The sequence below is a fragment of the Pongo pygmaeus genome, chromosome 2 (genome assembly GCF_028885625.2).
Source record: "Pongo pygmaeus isolate AG05252 chromosome 2, NHGRI_mPonPyg2-v2.0_pri, whole genome shotgun sequence".
Lineage (NCBI taxonomy): Eukaryota > Metazoa > Chordata > Mammalia > Primates > Hominidae > Pongo > Pongo pygmaeus.
In genome coordinates this window covers 67,273,307-67,300,815 of record NC_085930.1, presented here as the reverse complement: position 1 = coordinate 67,300,815, position 27,509 = coordinate 67,273,307, and the positions used below count along the sequence as shown (strand labels likewise).

The following is a 27,509-nucleotide window of genomic DNA, read 5'->3' as shown; positions in this document are numbered from 1 at the left end:
GCAACAAAAGCCAAAATTGACAAATGGGATCTAATTAAACTAAAGAGCTTCTGCACAGCAAAAGAAACTACCATCAGAGTGAACACACAACCTACAGAATGGGAAAAAAATTTTGCAATCTACTCATCTGGCAAACGGCTAATATCCAGAATCTACAAAGAACTCAAAGAAATTTACAAGAAAAAAACAAACAACCCCATCAAAAAGTGGGCGAAGGATATGAACAGACACTTCTCAAAAGAAGACATTTATGCAGCCAACAGACACATGAAAAAATGCTCATCATCACTGGCCATCAGAGAAATGCAAATCAAAACCACAATGAGATACCATCTCACACCAGTTAGAATGGCAATCATTAAAAAGTCAGGAAACAACAGGTGCTGGAGAGGATGTGGAGAAATAGGAACACTTTTACACTGTTGGTGGGACTGTAAACTGGTTCAACCATTGTGGAAGACAGTGTGGCGATTCCTCAGGGATCTGGAACTAGAAATACCATTTGACCCAGCCATCCCATTACTGGGTATATACCCAAAGGATTATAAATCATGCTGCTCTAAAGACACATGCACACGTATGTTTATTGCGGCACTATTCACAATAGCAAAGACTTGGAACCAACCCAAATGCCCAACAATGATAGACTGGATTAAGAAAATGTGGCACATATACACCATGGAATACTATGCAGCCATAAAAAATGATGAGTTCATGTCCTTTGTAGGGACATGGATGAAGCTGGAAACCATCATTCCCAGCAAACTATCGCAAAGACAAAAAACCAAACATTGCATGTTCTCACTCACAGGTGAGAACTGAACAATGAGAACACTTGGACACAGGAAGGGGGACATCACACACCGGGGCCTATTGTGGGGTCAGGGGAGGGGGGAGGGATAGCATTAGGAGATATACCTAATGTAAATGACGAGCTAATGGGTGCAGCACACCAACATGGCACATGTATACATATGTAACAAACCTGCACATTGTGTACATGTACCCTAGAACTTAAAGTATAATAATAATAATAATAATAATAATAGAAACACGTCTATTTAATCAGCATCTATATTTGTCTGGCATTGTATTAGATTATTTCAATTTTTTAGCTCATTAATCCACACAGGCAAAAAGAAAGAGGTATCATCACCCCCATTTTATAGATGAGGAAATGGAGGCTTAAGTGGTTAAGGTCACCAGCTGGTTAGAGGTTTTAACTTAGGTCTGCTTGATATCAAATGCAGTTATTTTCCCAGATACTCACACTCAGTCCAGATGCAGCAACCACAATCAATTTGAAGACCAATGCAATCGGAGACAGACCAATTCAAAGATAACTGCAATATTTCGGGAGCCCCCAGCTGATCAGGACCTTGGAGAGCGCCAGGTGCCTCTGAGTTGATTGGCTCCAGGATGCTGACCGCAGTGCATTCCTAGATTCTCATAGGCCCACATTGGACAGATCCCTCCCACTCCAACCCGGAAGCCGTTGAAGGGCTAGCATCTGCTGCTGTAAGTGGACCTTTAGTTACAGGACACTGTCAGATGTCTGGGGGCCTTTTGGGGAAGGAGGCATGCTGGAGGTTCTCAGGTCATGAAGCGGGGTGTTAGTCTTAGATATTTCAGTGGGCATCTCCTCTTCTAGGTACAATCTAAGGTTCTAATTTGTAAGGTGTACCTTAGTGAAGAGTTCTCAGTGGAATAATATACGTTTCCAGCTGCATCCCACCAGTTTATAAAATAATTATTTGTGGCATTATCATTTTCCATCTTCACAACAGCCCTGTAAATAAAATATTACCCTCACAGTGCAGATAAGGAAACAGAGGCTCAAAAATAGTAGATGACCTGTCCAAAGTCACACAGCTAAGAAATCTCAGAGCTGAAACTTAAACCCTGGTGATCATTACACCAAGTTGCCTCATCTCATATAAACAGACCACATTGCCTTCCATTAAGCATATTATATTTGTTGTAATTATGTTTATTTGATGCTTGGAGATTTTGTTTTGAGAGCCACCTGTAAATATGACCATACTCCATCACATTTTCAGGATTCAAACATCATTTGTTAATCGACACAAATGAAGATTGCTTAATGGAATAAAATCCATATTTTTCCATAGCCTACAAGGCTCTATGTGAACTGACCCCTGCCCAGCAATCTGACCTCGTCTCTTATTGCTGTCCCCTTTGAGCACCATACTCTAGCCACATCAAGCTCCCTGCTGCTCCTCGAACCCACCAAGTTCATTCCCAACTTGGCACTTTTCACTGACTGGGTCCTCTGCCTGGAACTCTCTCCTCTCAGATCTTTGTAAGCTGCCTGCTTGTCACTCAGCTCTCAGCTCAAAGGTCCTCTCTGCAGAGAGGTCCTCCCTGACTACCCAAGCTAAGTAGCCTCTATTCACTAAACCACATCACCTTGCTGTATATCGTCCCCAGCACAGACACCTACCAGCACCTTAAAGACCCATTTAAAGCAGAAGACCCCAGCCCTTCAATGGCTTCCAGGTCGAGGTGGGAGGGATCTGTTCATGGCAAACTGAAACAATTGAGTTGATTTAGTAGTGCATTTTCTTTCTCTCCTATTTAGAACCAAAGTTCTATGAGGGCAGGGACTCTGTGGGTATGAACATCACTGTCTTTCCAGCATCATGTGCAGTGTAGACACCTAATAAATGTTTGCTGAAGGAATAAACTTCATAATCTGTCTCACGCAGTGACCACAAATTTAGATTTTGCATGTCTCCAATGTGTCTCTGATTTCTTCAAGGGAGATGCCAAGGCTTTGAAATCAAAGTTCTTAGAACATTTTTAGTAGCATGCCCCATATAACAGATGCAGAGGGAGAAGCTGTCACTGTAGAATGGTTAAGCATCACTTTAGTAGCAATCAAAAAAGCTCATATTTCTTCAAAGAGGAAAACAAAAAGTCCCAGACAGGATTGTGAATTCCTTGGCGTTTGCTCCTCCCTGGCTTAGTTTCAAGAGAACCAGGGTTTCCTGAAGAGGGGCTCAAATTATTCTGAAGGGCCACTTCTCTCTGTCCTTTAAGACGAAAACTCTACAGTCAGCTGCCAGTATCAGCTCAGGGATGGGAGAAACACACAGTCAAGAAAATCTTCTTTCCCAAACGAAGGAGGCTACAGGGAGCCAGAGAGAGCTCTGATGTGCGTGGCTTCCCCAGGCACACTCTCTATGAGGAATTCTTAGCAAACCAGGGCACATGGCATACCACAGGCGAGTACGCGTGCACACACACACAGGCACACGCACACTCAGGTGCACACACACACAGGCACACACGCACACAGGCACACACACAGACACACACAGGTGCACACACACACAGGGCCACACACACACAGGCACACATACACGCACACACACATGCACAGGCACACAGGTACACACAGGTACATACACACAGGCACACACACAGGCACGCACACAGGCACAGCCACAAACACACACAGGCAGAGGCACACAGGCACACACACAGGCACATACACACAGGCACACACACACAGGCACAGGCACCCAGGCACACACACACAGAGGCACATACAGACAGGCACAGAGGCACACACGCAGGCACACACACAGGGACAGACACACAGGCACAGGCACACACATAGGCACAGTGTCTCAGGACTTCTATCAGCCCCTTCTGCAGGGAGTTGCAGGCATGGCAGGGAAGTTAGGGGGAGCTCCTAGGTTAAGAAGAAAAGGAGGAAACCATGAGCAGAGCTAAAGGAGGGATGATTAACTGGCCATCAAGCCATCCCCAAATATTTGCCAAGTGCCCCTTTACCCCTATAGCCAGCTGTGTGGCAGCTGAGTGAAATGGTTCAGAATGTCAGGTCTGGAGCCAGACTTAGTGGGTTTGAATCTCAGTTCTACCTCTTGCTAGCTGTGACCTCTGATAACTTATGGCAAAGCTCTGTGCTTCAGTTTCCCCATTTGCTGAAGGAGAACAATAATAGTATCTATTGCATATAAGTAAGCTCTACATACATTTCAGCTGCTGCAGTTTGTTTTTTATTGTTGCCATCGTCCTGAAGCCTTTGAGCCTTGGTCACCTCCTCTGTTAAATGACCCTCAAGCTACCACCCCTCAAAAGGACATGACAAGGATTAAATTGGAAGAGGACATCATCTATTGGGTGAACATCACATATTGGGGGCCGATTCGAACAGGATGCTGGATTAAGCTCCAAGCTGGGCTACGGGGCGGGGGGCGGGGGCGGGCAGGAACATGGACAATACAGTTTCTGCTCAAAGGCAGATATCAGGGGAAGGTAAGTGATGAGACAAACAGGAAAAGACCCCTCAGAACACAAAAGTCTCATGGGAATTCAGGAAAGGGACAGGATTCTCTGAGAGGTATTCGAGAAAGGCCTCACGAAGAAGTGAATTGAGCACAATTTGAGGTAAATGAAGCTTGCTGCAGGGGTATGTGAAGAACGCGGTACCTCCTTAGTGATTAAAAACAGGATGTATGGGCCAGAGTCCCTGGGTTCAAATTCCAGTTTCTCTGCTTCCAAACTGTGTGCCCTTGAGCAAATGGCTTAACATCAACTGTGCCTCAGTTTACTCACCTGTGAAGTGGGGGTAATTACAGTACTTTCATTGGTTGTTACCAAGATTAAGAGTGATGACACAAGTTATACATGTAGCCTAATGTCACAAGCTTTGTGTTCTTAAGTGACAAAATTTGGAAGGAATACAAAGAAGTGTGGCTTCTACCCCTCCCAACCATGCACCCTCCTGAGAAAAAGAGAATGCCACCCTGAGGCTACAGGGATTTAAAATGAATGACCCTCAACTTCCTCCTCAACTTACTCTAGACGGCTTCTTACCTTTGAGCTTTCATCCCTGCACTCCCCGCACCTACTTAAGCTCTAGGAGGATCTTTGGTTGAGTAGATGAAAGTAAACAAGGAAGTGAGCAAACACACGGAAACCTGAGTCTGCACGGAATAAGTGTTTGCTGATTGACTGCACAAATGCATTTAACCAAGAGGAGGGCTTTTCCAAGGTAGCTTCTCAGTCCTAGAAACAACTGAGCAGGGTTGATGACCTGCAAGCAGTCCCCGGCCTGGAGCACACACCAAGGGGACATGGATGTGGCACCTGTTCTCTCAGCCATGGATCTAATAAGACTTTTATTTTATTCCCTCCAGGGAAAAGCATATCTGATAACAGGTAAGCGATCCCACCTGTCCTGTGTTACTGCCCCGGCCCTCTGCCCAGGCCTGCAGTAACAATTGGCTTCACAGAGGGACCCAGTGCCCAGGATCATATTCCATTTCCCCAGGGGGAGCGGAAGCAAGCCCTGAATCCTTGGGGCCTTAGTCCACACTCTGTGAGGCTAGTAGAGGAGTCTTTCATACATGTAGCTCAGGCAGCTCCCTGCCCCTGCTGAATAACCTTCAGTAGCTACCCACAGCCTTCAGAACAAAGTCTGGAGGCTGGGTGTGGGTTTGACAGGTCTCCGCCTACCCCACACCCCTGGGCTTCACCTGTTTCCACTGCTTCTCGCCATTGGTTCCCAGAATTGGCCTCGCCCTCCTGAGCACTCCACCTTTGGCTCTTCTGTCCCAGGTAGACTTCTGCTCATGCTCCCGGACCCTCCTCTTCACTAGGAAGCTTTCCCCTCCCTGCAGGGGCTCCCTCCAGCCCCCACATCACCTCGTTCTCCCAGTGCACTCTAATTTAATGTCTTTCCCCTGGATTGAGAGCCCCTGGAGGGCAGGCATGGCGCCAGCTTCATTTCTGTACCCTCAGCACTGTCCAGCACAGGCCTGCCACCGAATCTGACAGGGGCTCAGGGAACCTCTCCCAACTGGATGAGCTCCAGCATCGTGGAGTTCACAGTGGACTTTGACACCATGAAATTAGATCACATTTTTAGGTGGAGTCTTTGCCCCCAGGTATTACCTAAGTGTATTCATTCAACTGTGACTGAGTACGTGATCTGCGCCAGAACTGTGTGAGAAAAATAAAGCCCTGTGCTCACGGAGCTCGTGTTCTATAAGGGGGTGGGGGGTGGGGCGACAGGCAAGAATTCAAACGGATAAAGAAGATCATTTTTGAGCGAGGAGGAACGTAGTACATGGGGTGGAAGGCGATTACCTGGATTCTGGAGGGCTTCTTAGAGAAGACATGTGAGATAACATGGAACCAAGGGGAAGGTGGGAGAGGTAGCTTGTGCTAGGCTTTCCCACAGGCCTTTCAATTCAGAGTTTTGTCCGTACTGCCTTGCTGAACAGTGCACCATTTCTATGCAAGAAACCACCAGGTGGTAGGAGCAGAGTATTGGAGAGCAGAGGGGCTGGGGCTGGTGGGGGGCCATGGAGGCCACACCCCTGCACTGCCCTCTACTAGCTCTGCCCTGAGCCCCTGCTGGACCTGTGTAAAATCAGAAAATATCTTTCTCTTGCCCTAGGGGTTTCATTTCCCAAGTGTGTCCCCAGAAGTGCTGTTAACCGGATGCCCAAGGAGAGCTGGCACCTTACAGGGTGGATTCCTCTATACTGAGCAGGAACCTGTTGCTGACTGGCAGCCAGTCACCTGCACCCAGGCTCTGTGACCGCCCCTTGCTCACCATTTTCTGGCTGGACAGAGTCTAGACTTCGGACTTCCATCTCCCCTATGTCGTCTCCCCCTACCAGCCTGGAGCTGAGGGTGATGGCAGCTTGCTCAGCCCCAGCAGCTGCATATTTAATTAAAATGGAATCACAGTTCACCCAGGAACCATGGGGTGAAACAAAAGGCCCTTTCACAGCGAGAACTGGCTCTGCTTACAGGCATTGGCCGTGGATTTACTCACAAGCCTCTGGTTTCAAACTCCAGATGGGGCTGGTGCTCTGGTTCCCAATCAGTGGGATCTGCCGCCCTCTCCCTGCCCCCGGCCTGGCAGTGCTGACTCTGGCTTGCACAGGGGCCCTCTGCCCAGTTGAGGGCCTGCCTGCAACTGTTCTGAGGGCACCTGGGGATCACTCACCTTACTTCCCAGAAAACCAACCTTTTCCCTCCCTGCAGAGGGCTGAGTGAGGGCATGGAGAGGGGGATGAGCTGGAATGAGGGGATTGACCATAGAAAACACATGGCGGTCAGGCAAAAGCCCAGATGAAGTGTTTGGGGCAGGGCAAGACTAAGAAGTCCCCGGGAAAGAGGTCGGGTGTATGGTTGTGACTCACCACCCAGCAACACCCCAGCTTCCAATACCTGGACATTCTCGGAGCCTACAAAACCAGCAAGCACAGGGTGCCAGCCAGGAGACTCCCGTGGGTCTGTGAGCCTACTGTGCACCAGGCCCGGCCTCGTGGGCTCGCCCTGCTGAGATCTCTCAAGAATCTCTGAGGACAGAGGGGATAGTGTGCCAAGTGTGGCAAAGGGCAGGAGAGTGGCCACTCTCTAGGCAGAAAAGAAGGTGTCCCCAGAGGCCATGATTGGTGCCCAGGGTGAGCCAGGACACTCCAGGAACACTCAGAATTGGCACAGAGGAGTCCAGTTGGGTCATACCCTGAGTCCTGGGCCCATAATAAGGGGGGCAGCCACTGGCTGGTCCTTGGGACAGGCTCCAATTGTGGCGTATTCAGCCTCAACCCCCTGAGCGGAGGAATAACATGGGGAGGGAGGCCTTGCCCGAGTCAGAGGCCTTGGATCTGGCCTGGCTGTGCCCCAGGCTGGTTGTAAGAGTCTCCCCTCGCTGGGCCTTGGTTTCCTCATCTATAAATGGAGGTCATAATTTGAACCCCTGATTGTGGAGGAACAGTGAGTTAGAAGGTCTCTAAGACCTGTTCAACCTAGCATTCTCTGTCTGTCTCGGTCATTTAGTACAAATCTGGCTCCCACTCTTCCCCCAGGCACCTCCTCATTAAGGCTGGTGGCTCACCAGAGACTGGCAGGGAAGGCCCCCGGGGAGGGGAATGCCAAGGAGCCTGCATGTACCCACAGCAGCTCACACCTGACATCAGCAAGAGCTATGGGGGAGACCCACACCCTAGAACTTGGGCAGAGCCCAAACGGAGGCCTCCGGAGTTCAGGGCTGAGGGGAGCCCCACTAGGAGCCATCCCCCAAATCCCTTCCAGCCATGGCCCTCCTCCCTACCTTCTTATTTTTCTTCATTTCCCCCCAGCTAGGCCTGCTCTTGGGCACATAATTCATTAATATGGGATTAAAGGGATCCAGGCTGCCTAACCCTGAACGTGACCCTGGACAACCTGAGGCCCAGCAGTGAAGAAGGCCCAGGATGTCCTCCCCGTGCCTGCAGAGGATGAGCTGAGGCTCCAGCGGCTCTCCTGGAAGCCAGAGACAGTGCTGGGTTGAAGCCCCCTCGGAACCCCCTCCCCACCTCCTGCCCTCATCAAAATGGAGAAAACACTGAAAAATGCTCACTCCTTTGGTCACAGAATGTGGGGGTCTGTTCTGGAATCCCACCCACTCTTCACCCCCTTTTTTCTCCTTGTCGGGCTGCTCACATCCCTGGACTTTCCCAGACTCTGCCGTTGCGGAAGTTTCTAAGATGACGGCTGGCCCTCACTTTCCACAGAGTGTGTCCCTAGACCATGATGCTCAGAGAAGGGATTTCAGGCGGCACAGTCGGGACATGGTGCCTGCATCCTTTCATTCTTGGGAGGTTGTCTCAGGGAGAAAAGACCCGGCTCAGGGTTAATGTGCCTTGAACACCTCTGACCTTCTCCCTCCTAACAGAGACACACAGAGCTGAACTCAGGCAGCGGCAGCGAGGTGGAATTTAATCATAGGATGATTTTTATTTCTTTGTATTTATTTTAATGCTTAGCTCCTGTTGATGACAAGCGATATTATACACCACTTAATTGCATTAAAAAGTTTCTTTTAAAGTGAACATAATCAGGTAAAATGGTGAACTGATGAAAACAAGACTAAATGGGTAATCGCGTGGGTTGTTTACAGATAAAAACAAATGACTGAAGTTGGAGGGAAACTGACATGGAGGACAAACTCCACCCTTCACAGGTGGATAAAGCATTTGCCCAAGGTGAGCTCCTGGCAAACTGGGCTTTGAACTGGGCCACACCTGGTACCACCCCTCAGAGCCTCCCTCCTCCTCCACTTTTGGGGCTGTTTCATTTCTCTTCTCTCTGAACCGAGCCTCCTTCTTTTCTTAACTTCTCAGCACCCTCTCTTTCACTTTCTCCCACATCCCCTCTGTTCTCTCAACCCTGTGAAGCCCTATTTAAGGCCATCCTTCCACTGGCCAAGAGGCAGAAACCTGAACTGGTGAGAAACGATGATGAGGTGTGTCAGGAAGAACTCAGACCCCGCATCCAGCCCCGGTGACCCTGGCCCTCTTAAGCTGAGCAAGCCTACAGCAGCAGTTCAGCTTCTCTGGGCCTGGCTTCATTTCCTTGGTAAGAAAATAATAACTTCTTCCCCCTGGGGTAGAGGCCTGAATAAGCCGATGCCTCTAAAATGCCTAGCACGGTGCCTGGTGTGTTTGGCAGATGCTCAATACATGTCAGTTCTCTAATAGAATCATTTCTTTTCAAAAGGATCACAGCATTGCTGTGAGTGTCCTTGGTATGTTCAGTGACATTCTTGACAGCAGATGAGGAGTCTTAAAATCGCTTTAAAAATAGAGAAGTAGTCATTTATAATTTGTACACTCATTGTTGGAATGCAAATGATGCTGCTAAAAGCCTGCTCTCCTAAGTGGGCTTGTTAAACCATCAATCTGCTTAGCAAACCCTTTTCTTCTGTCAAGTGCAGGTAAGAACTCTCTTGCAAGCGTTCAGGATAACAGAGCTGAGACCTAGCTCCTGGAAATGAGATTTTATTGATGTGGTTACTGTGGGGCCCCGGTAACCCAGCTGTTCTCTGCCCTCTGTTCCTCCTCCCCCAGCTGCCCAGATCATGGGGGTAGAGCTAAGAAAAATGAATCAGAGCTGAGGTGTTCACAGATCTTTGTTCTGGCATTACATATCAATCCACCTTCTCCTTCAGTCTTTCCAGGAACAAAACCTAAATCTAAGCCCAATAAATAAACTTAACTCTCAGACGACAGAGCAATCACAAAGGAAATGAAGATCTTTTGGGTCCCTGGAGGAGGGTAAGATCCAGTCTGGGTGGAGGTATCATTCTGTCTTCAGCCCTCCCTCCCCTGAGAGAGATATGTTTGACTGGGTGGCAGGTCTTCCCTTGGGTGTCCCATGGGCATCTAAACTTAACATGGTCCAAGCTAGAGTTATCACCCCTCCTCCCTCTGCCCCCATACTTTTCTCCTTCCAGATGCCCCATCTTGGTGAGAAATACCACTGAGTCGCCCAGGTGGATCAGGGAGCAGGCAGGCACCCTGGCCTCACCTCTCTCACACTCTCCAAGTCAATCTCTGCATAAATTTGACCCCTCTAGAATATCTCCTCTCCTCTCACCCCACAGCCATGGCCCAGGTCACCATCACCTTCTGCCTGGAGCCCTGTTAAGATGTCCACCCACCTCCCTAGCTGCCATCTCTCCTCTCCAAGCAAGCCTCCACACGGCAGGTGGGCTAAAGTCATACAACACACTTCCCATTGTTTCACTTCTCTGCCCCAAACCTCACAGTCTCCCCTAACCTTCCAGATGAAGTCCAAACTCCCTAACTCCTCTGCAGACCAAGTATTGATTGGGTGCTTCTTGTGGGCCAGGTCTTGGCCCCCAGCTATCAGACACAAGCCTGCCTGCACAGAGTCTGGAATCCATAGCTTCTCATATCACCTACCACCACCTGCCCCACTGTTGGGTCTAAACTAGGACTGCAAACTGGCAGCCCCCTTCTATTCTGTTTGGTTTTCCCAGTGTTGGCTCAGCGTTTTGAAGTCAAGAGATTCCACATAAAAACCTGGGTCCCTGACATCTCTGGAAAACTTGGAAGACCAGGTAACACTAGGCCAGCTTTTCTTCATATTAATAATTGCATGGAGCAGAGTCCTACTTCCCTTTAGAGCCATCAAGCCCTTTCCAGTTGGCCACAGTCTCACCACTCCATATTGTCTTATGCCCACCCTGCTTTTTTCACAGCTCACGGGTGTGGGGCCTGTGGATATTAAAACCTGCTCCCCCTCCTCCATGTACAGCTTTTCCAGTGCACTCAACTGTTCTTGTTCTGAGCTTTAGCCCCTGCTGATCCCTCCTCCTGGAATGCCCTTTTTACCCTATTAAAAGTGCACCTGCTGCTTTTAATAGAATGTGCCACAGCCTTCCGTGTCCCCACTGTACAGACATCCTTCCAAGCATCTATTGCACCAAAGCATCCTCGTTTATTAATACTTCCATCTCTGCCACTAGAATATGAGCCCACTCCACATCTCTAGGGAATAACACACTAACTACTTCACAAAATGGGTCTTCAGGAAATTGTTCATGGGTGATGGGCAGATGCTGACAGCAACAAGACAATAGCAACAACAATACTAGCCTATGTGCTGGGCTCCAGGCTAAGCATTTACACGTGTCCTCTCATTTAATGCTCAACAGAGCTCAATGTGGGATGCTAGTATCATCTCTATTCTACATATGGAAAGACTGAGGCTGGAGCCCAGGGTCTGATTCCAAAGCTGGCCTGTTCACCATCCCTGGGCAATAGCCTCCTTGCCTCTGTTAGGCTCAAAGTCTTTCTTTTTTCCCACCTGACAAGTCATGGACCAGAGAGGGCAAGCTGGGGGGAAACTGGGGAATAGTTCTGGGAACCAGAGCTGGGGCTTCTTAGCTTGTCAGGAAATAAAGGAAAGACCTAAGAACACTTTGTGAGGCTGGAGCTGGAGGATTGCTTGAAGCCAGCACTTCGAGACCAGCCTGGGCAATACAATGGGACCCTATCGTTACAGTTTTTTTTTTTTTTTTTGAGACAGAGTCTCACTTTGTCACCCAGGGGGGAGTGCAGTGGCGTAGTCTCAGCTCACTGCAACCTCCGCCTCCCGGGTTCAAGTGATTCTCCTGCCTCAGCCTCCTGAGTAGCTGGGACTACAGGCATGCACCAGCACGCCTGGCTAATTTTAGTATTTTTAGTAGAGATGAAGTTTCACCATGTTGGCCAGGCTGGTCTCGAACTCCTCACCTCAAGTGATCTGCCTGCCTCGGCCTCCCAAAGTGCTGGGATTACAGGCATGAGCCACCGTGCCCAGCCCTCTACATTTTGTTTTTTTTAAATTAGTTGGCTGTGGTGGTGTGCACCTGTGGTCCCAGCTACTCTGCAGGCTGAGATGGGAAGTTTGCTTGAGTCCAGAAGTTCAAGGCTGCAGTGAGCTATGATCGTGCCACCGCACTCCAGCCTGGGTGCAGAGCAAGGCTTTATCTCCTAAACAAAACAAAACAAAACAAAACAAAACAAAAACAAAAAATAAACAAACAAAAAAAAACCTTAAGGACTCGGGCTGCTGTTTCCAGTGGAGGAGTTCAGTGTTCAATCTGGGCTCTGCCGCTTGTGATCTGCATGAGACCCCAGGTGAGACAATCCAGCTCTCTGAACCTCAGTTTTCTCATCTATAAAATGAGGGTAGTTCTGTACCCATACACTCCAGGGCCAGAGTGTATGTGAGAGGAGGCAACGCATGTCAAGAGCCTGGCTTGTGTTTAATAGATGGTGGCAATGACTCTTAGCAGACTCCCTGGGCAAAGCTGCAGTCTGCACCATCTAACCCTGGGAGCTCAGCCCCTGACCAGCGGGGTGGAGATAAAAGCCAGGATTAAGGTCCTTTGCTAGTCTTTGGTGAAGTAGGGAGTGTAAGACTTCAAATCCTCCTGGCTTGTATATTGGGTTGGAGGTCCAGTTCCCTTACTCAGTTAACTCTGGAAGTCAGTGTGAATCCTGTGGGCAGACCTGTGTGCAGCGGAGGTAGGCATATGCATGCAGGGAGTTTTGGGGATGTGTATCTGTGTGTCTGTGCCAGGTAAATGTGTCTACTTTTATAAAGGTTTGGAGCACTAATGTGCACGTCCGTGTGTATGTGTGTTTTACACACCTGCTTATGTATGAGACCTTTCCCCATATTCCTATCCATTCCTCCCTAAGTCTCCCTCAGTCACTGCTGTTTCCCCAGGGTCTGGCACATAGTAGGCGCTCAATAAAACGTAAGTCTACACACACAATAAAATGGAGTCTACACACACACAGAGAGAGAGAGAGAGAGAGAGAAACAGAGAGAGAGAGAGAGAGAGAGGGAGAGAGAGAGAGACCGTTCCCATCAACCTTTGTCTTAAAAACAGTTAATTTGGCAACTCAGGTATGAATCTCATACTGTTTTTAAATGTTCTATCTTTTCCAACTTCACCCAGAGACAAGATGTGGCATTGGCTTGGCAGTTGGGGGAGTAAGTGGAGAAGACCTGCACCCAAGTCTCTCAGGCCTTGGCAGGAACCTGGTTGACCACGTACTGGCTGTGTGACACTGGCCAGTTGCTTCTCCTCTCTGATCCACTTGTGTGAGGGTTGAATAAGCCCGGCAGTGGAAAGCCCAGAACAGAGCCTGAAACAGTGGAGGAAGCTGCAGAGGAAGTTGTTTAGTTGCAGTACTTCCAACCAGGAATCCCCCACAAACTGGGCACTCCCAGACCTCTAGCCCTGGACCTTAGAAACCATTGCTCCCTGACATTTCCATTTCTCCTAAGCCAAGGTCTTTTTCAAAGCCAGGCAGAGTCCCCGGACTCCCTGGAGAGGGTTCAGTGGTGGGCCAAGGCAGTGAACCATTAGCCATCTCCCAGGTATCCCTGACCCCTGCACACCTGGCACCCTGGCCAGGACACAGAGCCTTTCTAAATGATCCATTTCTAGGGTAGGCTCTGCACCACCAACCTGCCCAGTGGCATTGCCATTCAATACCTGGAAAATCTGCCCACATTGGGGACATGGCACCCACTTTCCACCCTTGCACTTAGATGGAAAGGGGGTGCAACCCCAAGCAGCGAGGGCCAAGCCAAGCCTGCTGTAGTTGCAGGGTGAGATCTTTCTGTTTGAGTGTGGCAGCTATCACAAGTTCAGTGACCACATGTAGATTTGGAGGGTGTGTGGATGATAAATCTGGCATTGACTCAGCATTACCAAGGTTTACCTTGAAGCTTGCTAGGGCAGGGGTCTGGGGGGTGATATTATATCAAAGTCAGGTTCCAGTGTGACCAGATTTGACCTTATGACCTCCCTCCCTCTCTCTTCTACCTGCTCCTTCTCCCCTTGTCCCGTCTCTCATCAAGAGGCAGCATCACCCACCCAGGCCCCACTGTCCACTTTGAAATCATCCCTGACACTTCCTTTTCCTTCATGATTGACCCTTGTCACTCAAACTCGGAAAAGAGCAAAGCTGTCCCCTGCTCTCCACCTCCTGACTCCACTGCCTTGGTCTAAGCACTGGCCTCTATGATTTTTAAGTCATAGCTTTCTTCTCTGGAAGGTCCCTGTCTCCCTCCTCACTCTATGCACACTGTAGTTTTCTAAGATGCAAAGCTGACCACATCAAGCCCCCATTATACAGTCTGCAGTGCCACTGGGCATGATGGCTTGTGCCTGTAGTCCCAGCTACTGGGGAGGCTGATGTGGGAGGATCACTTGAGCTCAGGAGTTTGAAGCTGCAGTGAGCTATGATTGTGCCACTGCACTCCAGCCTGGGTCACATAGTGAGACCTTAACTCTTAACAAAAAAATTAAAATCTTCAGTGTCTCTCACCTGTCTGTAAGACCAAGTCCTGACTCCCTCAACTGGCCTTGGAGGCCTTTGGTGATGAGGCCCTGTCAGTTTCCTCTGCTGGCTCTCTGCAGCCTCTGCTCAGACCTGCCGAGCCGGTCACCACATATGATCACATTTTGTATGTTCAAATCTCTTTGCAGTCTCTCATAAGATTTTGGCTGCCCTTTGTTCCCTGAAGAATTCTTACTCATCTGCCAAGACCTGGTTGAAATGGCCCCTGATCTGTAAAATCTTCTACAGCACACTGAGGCCCCTCTGGCCTCTTCCTCCCTTGGCCAGACCCTCTCTTATCACATGTCACATGGTACTACAATTATTTAAGCAACCATTCTCCTAGCAAGACATCAACCTGGCAAGACTAGGGGCACTGCTGGGGAGAGGCCTATTTCAGTCCTACTAACCCCCCTGGTGCCTAGCAGGGAGCTGGCGTGCACAAGGCCCTCAGTAAACATCTGGTAAAAAATGAGGGAAGGACCTCAGGTCCTTCGGGGATGTCCTATAACCCCCTTGCCTTGACTGCAAGCCAACAGCAACCTTCCTTCCCCAGAATTCCGGGCCGTCTCGAGTTTCGGCAGAGCCAAGCTGCTTCACGGAATGAGCAGGAACGGACTCTGAGCTGTTTCCTCCTCCAATCGAAACAGCCATAGCCCTGGCACCAACAACTCTATCAGCTCTGTCCCAGGACCCCGTGGCTCCACTGCATCCACGTCCCTCACTTACCCTCCTGGGTGTGTACCAGGCAAGCTGTAACCCAGGAGCAGGCCTCTCCTGTGCCCTGGGCTCTGGGCTGAGGGTCTGGAGGGCAAGGAGCTGTCTGGAGCTCTGGCTGCCAGCAGCAGGGCAGAGACACAGAGAGCTGCTGCTGCAGAGCCCACAGCCGCCCCCACCCAGGACTGCGGCTCTGGCAGCCGCAAGGAGCCTCCCGGCATCAATCAGCCCTGCTACTCCAAGCCTCCTCGGCGCACCTAGCTGAAGCTGGGAGCTTTCCAAGTGTGTGTAAAAAGAAAGAAAATGTGTGTAAAAAGTCAGCCAACAGAGGCCATTGGTGGGGATTGGATGGTAAAGCACTTGCCAGTATAGAAATGCCACTGGATGGGCAGCGGGAGATCCTCTGACAGGTGTGTGCAAGGGGAGGCCTACCTGGAGGTCCAGGTAACTGAGGGTTAACCCTTTAAGAGCCAACTCCTCTGCCAACTAGGTTTTGGGTCTTGTTTTGTTTAAATGGGAATGCATACAAAATCACAAGGTGCAGCAGCCCTCACTGGTACTCTCAGCATCTTTAGATGGCTCAGGGCTGATGAGGTGGACATCACTGTCATCCTAAGGGGTTGGGGCACTGCAGTGCCTCTGATCAATTCATGGGGGAGTGGGCTGTTTGGCCCGGCCCTGAGTGACCCTTCAAGGACTGCAGCTCCCTCGCTCCCATCCTCGGCCACAGTGGGGCTTCTGGTGTCACCTCATCATCTCCATTTCCGTCAATGGGCTCATCGCAGCCCTGGAAAAATCCTGACTCAGTCTGACCATTCCTGGTTCCTTTGCTCCTTCCTGCTTCTCTTTTTATCTTCTTGTGCTTCTCTCATACACACACACACACACACACACACACACACACACATATGACAGGAAAAAATACATATCGTGTGTGTGTATAAATATTTTTTTATCTGGCCCACTATTCCAAGCTCTGGCATTGGAGGTCTGATGATCACATTCCTTGACGCCAAAGGGCATGAGCCTTTCTTCCAACCCTAAATGGGTTGGAAGAAAGTGCAGCTCACTCACGGCTGGCCTCTAGATCACAGATAGTATCCATCCCGGTTCCCCACCCCCAATTTTTGAGCCCCTTTCAAATACACATGTGCCCAGGCACAGCAGGATGTCATGCTTTCGAGGCGGCATCACTAAGCATTTTTCTGCTTCTAGCTGCTTCTCTTCCCCAGCCCACTCACCCCCAGAATCTGCAACTAAACCCCTAACATATTCACTGCATGAGGTGAATGGAGTAGTGGGGTCATGGACTTCCAGGTAAAGTGATGGAATGATAGGCTTCAAATTAAGAATGTTCTCGGCCTTGTTCAATCTTCAAGTTTCCTTCTTGCAAACGAAAGTGAGCCTCCATCCTCCCAAATCCAGATATCTTCCTGGGTCTCATCCCTCTCCCCATCTCTTTTCCTTTTCCCCTCCTTTCATGTCTCTCTCCTCTGCTTTCATGCTATAAAGATTTGGGAAAGAAATATCAACACATGCTGGAGGGAACCTTAGTCTGGTCTCTCTGGGCCTCGGTCTACCCCTCTGAGAACTGGGAGGCATGGAAGAGCCCTGCAGCCTTGGCACGCCATGCGACTGTATCAAGCCCAGCAGAGGCTGGAGAGCTTCACTTGGTGACCACACAAGGTTATAACAGTGCATCCTGCCCGGCTGGGCTCGCTGGCAGTCCCTCTCAGCAGGCAGCCCGCAGACTGACTCAACCAGGATGCACCCATTTCACAGATGAGAAACCAGAACCTGAGGGCTCGCAGGGGTGTCTCCATAGATCAGAGACATTTCCAAATCAAACAGCTCCAAATCCACCCTCAGGAGGCACCGTCCACCTGCACCCCTCTGCCTGTTAGAATGGGTGGTTCCCACCACTCCTGAATGAGGGTGTGACTCCTGGTTTTGTGGGGACGTTTCTTCGAAGTGCTTTCTCCCCAAATGTTGTTTTAGGTCATAATTATGCTCCCTGGCAGGGGTGGGCAAGGCCCTCTGACCCTGTTTAAAGACAAGGAACTGTGAGGGCTGTGAGCAGGGGCACCTCCCTGGCCTGGGCATGTTTGGCGTTGGGGTGTGGCTGCGGAGAGCTTGGGCAGAGGGGTGTGGGAAAGTATTGGCAAAGGTCAGGGATACATCGGTGTCGTCCAGCCTCCCCTCCTCTCCCCTTGAGCTCTCTCTTGCTTCAGTCCTGTCCACCAACATCTGCACTCTCCCCTGGCCAGAGGAAGGCAGCCCAAGGGGTCAAGGAGCTGCCTGAGCCTACACCATCAGTGACAAGTGCTTGGGAGGCACTGGGTCCCTCTTTTGAGTGACTCACATGGGACTCACGTGTTCCACTTCTGCTCTGAGTGGGTCCTCACCCAGGATCTCCCAAACTCACATAGGCTTCTCTTGTGTTTGAGTCCTCATTTCTGCCCGTCCCCTCTCCCTACCGAACTTTGCCTATAAACATCCTTTCCCATCGTCATTCACTTCTAACTCTGGCAATTCCTAAGAGAGTGACGTTGGACCAGTGACTCCACCTCTCTAAGCCTTAGTTTTTGCACCTGTAAAATGGAGACACCACCAGTGTCATAAGTGTTAGATAGGAGAATGCATTTCAGGGGCCCAGCATGCTCCCAGGTACACAGAAGATGCTCAACAGAAATAGCTATGGTTGTTACGCCTATCCTGATTATCCCCAGTTAGAAATGGTTTCTCCTGTCTACATTTCTGCCGGCCAGCATCGCATTTTACACTCTCTGTTCTAGAGTATGGATGGCAACTCCCATCTCTCCTCTCCTACCACACTCTGAGCTTCCAGAAGACACCTACAACTCCTGGCTCAGCACTGGGCACATGGCAGTTGTTGCATATGCTCTCTGGCCACCAGGTGTGCTATGACACCTGTGCTATGAAAGCTCCCACTTTAACCCCTCCCCAGGCCCCAAGCCCCTGTGGGGTCTTCGCTCCCTATCTCTGCTTCCTCACTAACCGTTCCCACCTTGGTCCTCTTCAATTAGCTTTTGTCACCTCCCCTTTCCAGAAACCATTCAGCTGAAGATTACTGTGGCCCTCATCTTGCCAAGTCCAGAGGCCATTTCTTGGTCCTCCCCTTCCTTGGCCTGTAGCAGCATTTGACACTGCTGCTCGCCCTTCCTTGCAAAGCACTTGCCTGGGGACCCCTCCGTACTCCCTTGGTTCTCCTGCTACCTCTCTGGCCCCTCCTCCTCTATTTGCTTTGCTGGCCCTTCCTCTCCCCACCACCAAGTGTGGGGCGCTTCAAGGCATAGCTGTGAGTTCTTTTTTTTCTCCCTAAAGACACTGGCTTCCTCAGTTATCCAGCCCCATGGCTTTAAATATGATCTATATACTGATATCTCCCTGAGCTGCAGAGTCATAACTCCAACTGCCTACGCCACATTTCCACTTTGATATCTAATGAACATTTTAAAGTTAACACATCCACACCATTACCCTCCGTTTTCCTGTACCAAACCTATTGCCCCCTCTCTGGTCTTCTGCTAGTCTTAGTAAATAGCACCAGCCTCCACCTGGTTATATGGTTGTATAATAAAAATTTGACAGGCTTTCGTCCCTGGTTCCTGGAAGGCAAACTCTAACTCCTTGGAAATTCCTACATGGTAGGAGTATCTTTGTTATTCATGAACTCCTTAGAGTTTATGCTAAGAGATAAGATGAGTCAAGATGGGGGCTGGGCACCAGAAGGAACAATCATGCCATTACAGAGTTGGGGCTTTGAGCCAGCCTGGCCTCCACCAAGGGGAGAGGGCTGGAGATTGAGTTCAGTCTCATGGCTGATGATTCAATCAATCATGTCTATGTGATGAGGCTCTAATAAAAACTCTGGACACCAAAGCTCAGTGGAGTTCCCAGTTGGTGAACACAATGATGTTCCTGGGAGGTGATGTGCCTTGATTTCATGCCCTGAAAAATGTGTGGGAGCTTTGTGTTCAGGGCCCTTCCAGACCTTACCCTGTGTGTGGCTGGTCCTGATTTGTATCCTTCATAACAAAATGGCAATCATAAAAGCGGCACTTCTCTGAGTTTGGTGAGTCATTCCAGTGAATTATCAAACCAGAGGGGGTTGTGGGAACCCCTGAGTTTGTTGCCAGCTGGTCAGAACTGCAGGCAGCTTGGGGACCCTCCTGGTAGTTGGCATCTAAGTGGGGGCAGTCTTATTGCGGACTGTGCCCTTTAACTTGTGGGGTCTGCATTAGCTCTGGGTGATTAGTGCCCTTGATGACTTATAAAACACCATTGGTGTCAAAACACACCCCATCACCTTTGATTCTTCTTTTTCCTTCTAATCTCACCCCCAGTGTGAGAGTAGGTCAGGTCAGCTCAACTGTCACAGCTGTTTGGAACACAGCCACTTCTCTCCTCCACTGCCACTGTCCTGGCCCAGCCGCCATCATCTATTACCCGGATAATGGTAACATTCTCCCTGCTTCTGCCCTTGCCCCCTGCAGCAGACTCTCCAAACAGCAGCTTGGAGAGCCTGTATCCCCCACCCAGCCCACTCAAGACCCTCAAGTGCCCCACCTCCCCTGGAATTAAGGCACAGCCCCTCACCTAGCTCTCTGACCTCACCTCTCACTTCTCCCTCCCCTGTGCTGTCCTTTGCCTTCCTGGCTTCCTTGATGTTCCCCAAACATCCCAAGCTTCAGCCTGCCTTAGGCTTTTGCTTGTCCCTTTCCCTGGAATGTTGTTCTTGGTTTTCATTCCCTCATTCCAGCCTGAAAGGTCACCTCCTCCAAGAAGCCTTCCCTGAGCACCTTATATAAAGTAGCCCCTCCCCATCTCTCCTCTCACCCAGCTGTATCCTTCTTGACAGCCTTTACGGCATATTACGTATGCATTTGTTTATTTGATTATTGTCCATCTCCCTTGGGAGAATGTCAGCTCCCTGAAGGCAGGAACCACGTCTACTTTGTTCACTGCTGTATTCCTAGTGTTTGGCTCCGTATGTATTTGCTGAATGAATGAATAAATTACATGCCACCAAGAAAACTGGCCAGCTGGAAGAGGTATCATACAAATGATCTGGTACCTCATGGAACGTTTTGCTTTCCAGCTGGTTGTTATAGGGATTTATTTACACAGATGTGGCAGGAATCGCTGTAGGGCTGTACAGTTTCAACGGCTTGAGCTCAAGAGAAAAAGTGCTTTGTTAGTAGGTAACAAACAGATGCTCCGAAAGCACAATACGCCAGGTCATTTCCTTCAAAAATCACCACAAGATTAAACACAGAAACACAAATGAGAAAAATATACTGAATGTGCAGTCTTGTGACTTGGGTTTTAATCTTTTCTCCCACATCGTAGTTGGGTGAGCTTTGGCAAGTGGCCTCCCCTCCCTGTGCCTCGGTTTTGTTGTCTGTAGAGTGGAGATAATGGTAATACCACCGACCTGTGTCCCAGTATGAGGGTTCTATGAGAGGCAGGATGGAAGCAGGCCCACAGGACTTTATTTGGTTGACTCCCTTGCTAACGTCTACCAGAGCAGGGAGTCCCAGGACGTTTAGGCAAGAAATAAAGAGTCAGTACCAAGTAGACCTCTAGGAATAGTGACCAATTTTCAGTCTCCCAGAAAAGCTGCTAAGAGAAGAGACTTTGCTATAAGAGAATAAGAGAAAAATGCTGAAACCAAGCTGTTGTATGTCATGGGGCTGTTTTCTCAATCAACTGTCCCCTCAATTCCAGGATCTCATGCACGGTCCTGGATTCTACCCTGTGAGTAGGGTGAGTGAGAAGCATTGGAGACACGGAAGCTGAGCATCACTTGGACATAGAGAGCAGGGGGCTGGTGGGATCAGAGGCCAGAGGTGAAGGCAGGAAGCACCCTAAGCCACTATTGTCAGGAGAGCTTGGATTTTAGCCTCAGGACATCAGGAAGCTACTGGAGGGTTACCGTCAGGGAGTGATGTGAGCAGATCTGTGTTTCAAAGGACCCATCTGGCTGCTGCCATGGGGTGGGTGATCAGGGACAGGTGTAGGAGCGGGAGCAACCAGGAGGCTGACCCAGCGGTCTAGGCAAGACATGGCGGTGACCTGGATTTTGTGATGTCCCCAGGAAGTAGATAGAAGACAATGACAGTCAAGACACGAGCAGAAAACAAGGGAGGGTCAAGGATGACTCCAAGTTTTGGTTTTAGGCAAAGACAGGAAGGAAGACATTTACAGAGATATTTGAGGGTATCTTTGCCACACTCTCACCTTACACTGAGCTCCAACAGTCCAACGGCCAGCCCCTCAGAGTAGTTTTGACCCACAGTGATCTAAGAAGGTCAGCTGACAAGGGACAGAAGGACCTTTAAGCTAGTGTCAAGGTCCACAGAGGTGAAGCTTTGTTTCTGCTAAACTCAGCAACCGTCACCATCCACATCCAACTTGCTCATCCTAGTCCTTCTCTCCACCACTGATTTTATAAATCAAAATCACTTTGGAGTTGATGCTAAGAAAAATTATTTTTTATATTCAGGTTTTAATGTCCAGAAGCCCATTTCGACTATCAAATTGTTTATCTCTAACTCACTGCTTCTCACTTCATGAGAGTTTCTTAGTAAAATTAATGTTTGCAGGATGAACTATTTTGCTATGGCCTTGAGCAGCCACTCTGTGGTGGACGAGCTCAGCTGGGATGGTTGTACTGTTGCTTCTGGGTCTTGCTGGGAAGGTAAGGTGGTAACCAAGTGCACCACCTACTTAGGTGTCTGCATCACACCTCTCCAGAGATTTATTAAGGATGGAGACACGAGTTTTCCTTCCACACTTACCTCCCTCCCCCGATCCCACTACAGCTCCAAGTTCAGTGCTCTGCAAAATAAGTGGTCTCGGTTGCCAGGAACAAGCTGTCCCTGTTACAGCCTGAATTGTGTCCCGCAAATTCATATGGTGAAATCCTAACACTCGCCACTTCAGAATGGGACTATATTTGGATATAGGGTTTTTAAAGATGTGATTAAGTTAAAATGAGGTCGTTAGGGTGGGCCCTTATTCAATCTGACTGGTGTCTTTATAAGAAAAAATTTGAGCACAGACATATTCGGAAGGTGAGGATACAGGAGAAGTCAGCTGTCTAGGAGCCAAAGAAAGAGGACTCAGAGGAAACCAGCCCTGCCAACACCTTGGTCTTAAACTTCTATCCTCTAGAACTGTGAGAAATGAATCTGTCGTTTAAGTCCTCCAGTCTGTGGTACTTTGTTATGGCAGCCCTAACATGAATATATGAATACAGCCCCAAAGCCAGCTCCCTCAGAACTGCAGCTCCAGGGACAGAAGGAAGACTATGTGACATTGACATTGGCTTTGAATAAAAAAATTTGTTTTTGAGAAAAAGAGCAATTTAGAATGAAAAGTGCCAACATAACCATTTTTCTTACACAGCTGACTAACAAAATGCACACACACACACACACACACACACACACATTGGTGGGGGCAGAGGATTTTTTCTTAACTCTAACTCCTCTTTGTGATTATATAAACAGTGAACATTCCACTGGGGGAAATTTAGAAAGTGCAGAAAAGCACAAAGAAAAAAAAAAGTCACCTGTTATCCTCCCACACTTTTGTATCTGTTTCTTCTATCTTCTCTTTCTCTCTCTCCCCACTTCTTTCTCTCTTGCTTACTTCTGTTTTTGTCTACCTATTTAAAAAAATACAGTTTGGATTAATTTTGGCAAATTGACTTTTCACTTAATACTGAAATGTGAACATTTTCTCCTCATTATTAAAAATTCATCTCAAACAGTTTCGATGGCTGCCCAGAATCTTTCTTCTGCGATCTATATTGCCACAACTGACTCCCAGTTCCCTGCTGCTGGCCATTCACATTGTTTCCTATTGTTAACTAATATAAATACTGCTGTGATACACATCCTTGTAGATCAATCTTTCTATGCATTTTGGGTTATTTCCTCAGGGCAAATGTCCTAGAAGTGAAATTACTAGTTCCTTATATTTTGAAAGAGGAACCTTTGTAAAAGCCTTTAAAACTTTCTAGTAGGTTATGCCACTTTCAGGGGTATAACAATTTCTTATCACACATATTAAAAGATTCCCAGGGCTTCTGTTATAATTTTAGACATCTTCCAAAAGTAAAAAAGAAACAAACAAAATAAAACCCAAGCTACCTGCCTATAGTCAACACAAGAAAGTGACAGCCATCCCCGGCTAAAATGAAGTTGCCCTTCAGGTGAGAGCCTGGTTACTTAGGAAGGGAAGGAAAGGTGGCGGCCTGGCTGTTTTCTCAGCATTCTGTGGAGTGGACACTCATCTTACAGAGGAAGAAATGAAGGCCCAAAGGGGTAGAGTCACCCACGTGCCCAAGGCCATGCATAGCTTGAGAAGGAAGCAGTCAGGATTGAAATTCAGTTTTGCCTGTCTCCAAAGACCAAGGGCTTAGCCGTTATTCCAGAGGGTCTGAGAGTGCTGGTCTTCACACAGGGACAAGCTGCTGAGCAGGGCAGCAGCAGGATGGCTCCCAGATCCAGCCCTGGTGTCCTGTTCTGCCTTCCTATCTTGCCAGCAACATGAGGTACTGGGTGTGCAGGACCAGGAGGACGCAAAGCTGGTGTGTGCCACAAGGGAACACGAGCTGGTGTGGCCCACCTAACCCTCACCAGGTGACGGCCAACATGCCCACCTGGCCATTTGCTCATCTGGGACACAAACCGTCATTGCTGTGTTGACCCCACTAGAATAGCCACAACTGTGTAACAGCCCAGACAAGGATGCACTAATGAGACTGTGTCAAAGAAAATACGTATATAGATAAAAGCAGGAAGGAGAGCAAAAATACCCCAAACATGCCGTGGCAGGGAAGTAAAATTATGAATACATTGTTTTATCCATTGTCCAGTCTTTTACAAACGTAATGTTATTTCTGCGGGGATATGGTGGCAAAACAAGGTATTTGAAGTCAGATGGACTGGGTTCCAGTCCTGCGTCTTAATGGTCAAGTGACTTTGGGCAAGTCACTTCACTTCTCTGAGCCTCAGTCTCCTCGCCTGCAGAACGGGGATAATCATTGCATCTTGTTCTCAGGATGAACCTATGTAAGAGGTGATCCTTAGTACTGTGCCTGGCACATGGTAGGGCACGGCAAATACCAGTTCCCATGCAAATTAGCACCTCACTGGGCCCCAGGCATGAACAAGGAGACAAGGCCCTGCCTTGGGAGGAGCTGAGTGTGGAGAGGAAGAGACAAGGCTATCGAGGTGATGAGCAGTGGAACAGAAGTGACAGATCAAGTCCACATTATTTTCAGAAAATTATCATGCTTTGGGTCTTTAGCTCACAACGGCAGCAAAATCGGAGGAGGAGGCATGCTTCACCCCTGCCGGCTCTTTAGTCTTTCCCCAGCATCACCTTTTGCTTTTCCATCAAAAGGTACCCATGCCCCAGTTCCCAGAGCCCTGCTGTCTTCTGGGGCCAATCTAGTCAGATCACTTCTACAACACACATGTATGCCCATGGGTTTCTAGACCTCCCCAGAGAGCACTTGGGAAAAAACCATGAAAGAAACATGTGCTTATTACATAAAACTTAGAAAACTCAAATTGCCCATAATCTCTAAACTTAGAAGTAACCACAGCTAACCTATAGATGATATTTTGATGGAAGTTTTCAAGGTTTCTTCCCCATCCTCTTCCAAGGAGTGACAAGCATGGTGGTGATTTGGACACTGTGACAGGTCTGTGGGGAGGGGGTGTTGGGTGGGGCAGGCTCTCTCTTGTCAAACCTTGGAGCAGTGGCTAATTCAGTCTAGGAAGGAAGCCAGTTCCACACACACCCACCCCCAAGGCTGTCAGGGAAGTGCCACCCCGGAGGCACTGGCAGGGGATCCGCTGTGGCCCATTCCAGAGAACTCCCAGATAGTCCCCCAGTATAAAGGGGCTGTGTCTCCTAAGACTTGTTTGTAAACAGATGGTTCAGAGCCTCAAGCTTGTTTTTTCAGGGACACCATGATGGCGAGGGTTTCAGGCTAGCCCACAGTGGCCCCATCAACCCAAGACAGGGGCCAAAGACTGTGGTCCCAGAGCCAGCTCAATTCAAAAGGCCACTGAGCTCCAAAGACCTCTGCAGGCTCCCAGGCCCCACCCAGGCTTCCCCTTCTCAAGGCTTCAAACCAAAAATGCCCCTCAGTGGACTGACCTCAGGGAGATAGTAATAGAAAAACCATCTGATGGCGTTAAAAGATACTGATGTGTGAATAACAGATATGACAGCCACAGAGCCCACACAGGAATATTGCTCTTTATCTCAAAAGGACATTTAGTAAGCCAAGCGCACTTCTCTTTTGGTGGAATATCACACCAAGGTAAAGTGGCAATGCGTAGGCTCTGCGAGGACGGGGAGGCGGTCACCGGCTGGAAATAAGCCCGAACTGCAGCTTTCAGACCTGCTTCTGCCTTTACTCCTCCTCTACTAATAGAAGGTTTTTTTGAAAGCCACTGCCGAGGGCTTCAGTTTTGGGAAGTGGGCTAGGGAGGCTGGATGTTGGGCAGTTGGTCTGGATGATTTCGCAGAGAGGCGGTTTGCAAACTGGGCGTTTCTAAATCAAGGCTGCCAGAAGCTCTGGGTGCACACAGATGCTAGTGGGCTTCTACGGGTGCCCCCAGGTGAACCAGGGCTCATGGCTGTCACACTCACCGTCTCCTTGGGGGTTCACAGTCCACGCTCTAAGTGCAGGGAACCCTAAGAGAAAACGAGAGCAGAAAAGCACGTTAAGGGGGCTTGTATTTTCCAAGTCACAAACTGGGGGCCAGGGATTCAGATCTGACTGAAACAGTTTTAAATGTACTATTTGAGCCAATCCCAGTATAGAAACCAGAGGATTTCATGCAAAGTCAGGCTTTCTGGCTCCACTGGGGAGGACTGCATCTCTGGGCCAGGTACCAGCAGGATGGGCTCCCCTCTGCTCTGGTGTCTGATGCTGTGACCTGCACAGCTCAGTTGTGCCTCCTTCCTGGAGATATATCTCCCAGGCTTGGCTGAGCATCCTCCCCTCTCCCCTCCCTTTGCTGGATCCAGACATACAAACTGGGAACTCTGGAGGAAGATAGCTCGGCTTGTCCCTTAGAGAAATCAAGGGTGAGAAGGTAAAGTCAGGCTGTAGACAAAGTCTGGGGTTGGGGCCCTTTCTAATACCCCTGGCCAGTGGCTCTGGGGACTGAATCAGTCAGGGACTTGGGGGCATCCCTGTCATTTGAGGAGGGTTTAAGGAAGGAACTCTACAAAGGCGTGGCAGGAGTAGGGAAACCTGGAAGGATGGTGCAGCTCCCGGGACAAGTGAAAGCAGGGGGGATTCCTTTCCTGCACCCCTAGTCCTGAAGGAGATGGGAGGACAGGGCGGCTGAACGGGGAGGGCTGTTCAGAGCAGATGATTGATGGGAGCTGTCACCTGTGATCAAAGCATGCAGCCAGCCCAAGGGACCCTGACCCTGAGGGAGGGAGTTGGGAGGCTACATACTCTAACTTCTCTCCCAGTCACTCTATATCTCACCAGAGCTTCTCATTGGCCAAACCTAACATGAAGCCAGAGGGAGAGGGAGCCCATTGGTGCAGCCCCTACCAGCCACCTCCCTGGACACACAGCAGGCAGGATACCAGTGCTGAGCAGATCCTGAGGGGCAAATGGCAGGCATCCAGCACAGTGGCCCTGCCTCCCTGTGTCCTACTCACTCACAGGGTTCACACCCTCAGGCCCCAATCCAGGGCTAACCAGGTCCTGAAAAGTGTCTGAAGGCTCCATTCTACCTCACTATGAGTTGGCACTGGGCACTTGGTGCCGAGCCCTCCTGAGCCCTGCTGTGCTGCTCAGCTGGCCTGAGCCTGAGCTTTTGCTCTGTCCTCTGGCGCCCCGCCCTTGCTACCCTCACCTTAGCACCTGGAGCTTGCTGGGCCCTGATCCTCCCTTCCCCCTCCCTCCATCCTGTTCTCTTCTACTGCACACCCTTCAAATCCCTCCCACTGTTGAGCCAGCCTGTCCCCTTCCCAGAAAAACAGCCCATCCCAGAGTTCACAGAGATCCAG

At 49.4% G+C, this 27,509-nt stretch overlaps 1 protein-coding gene across 13 annotated transcripts in view; it reads right to left on the bottom strand.

Annotated features, from left to right (window-relative positions):
* The window catches only part of ATP2B2 (ATPase plasma membrane Ca2+ transporting 2), a 388,403-nt gene that overhangs the window by 274,450 nt on the left and 86,444 nt on the right, over positions 1-27,509 (bottom strand). For 9 of the 13 annotated variants that reach the window (XM_054481331.2, XM_054481347.2, XM_054481339.2 and 6 more), the window contains 2 exons: positions 26,127-26,171; positions 23,023-23,118 (listed from right to left, as the gene is read on the bottom strand). The gene's annotated coding sequence lies outside the window, so the exon portion shown is untranslated. Of the gene's footprint in view, positions 1-21,686; positions 21,724-23,022; positions 23,119-26,126; positions 26,172-27,509 lie in introns of those variants that run through there. The other 4 variants (XM_054481334.2, XM_054481332.2, XM_054481336.2 and 1 more) reach the window with 2 other exon arrangements.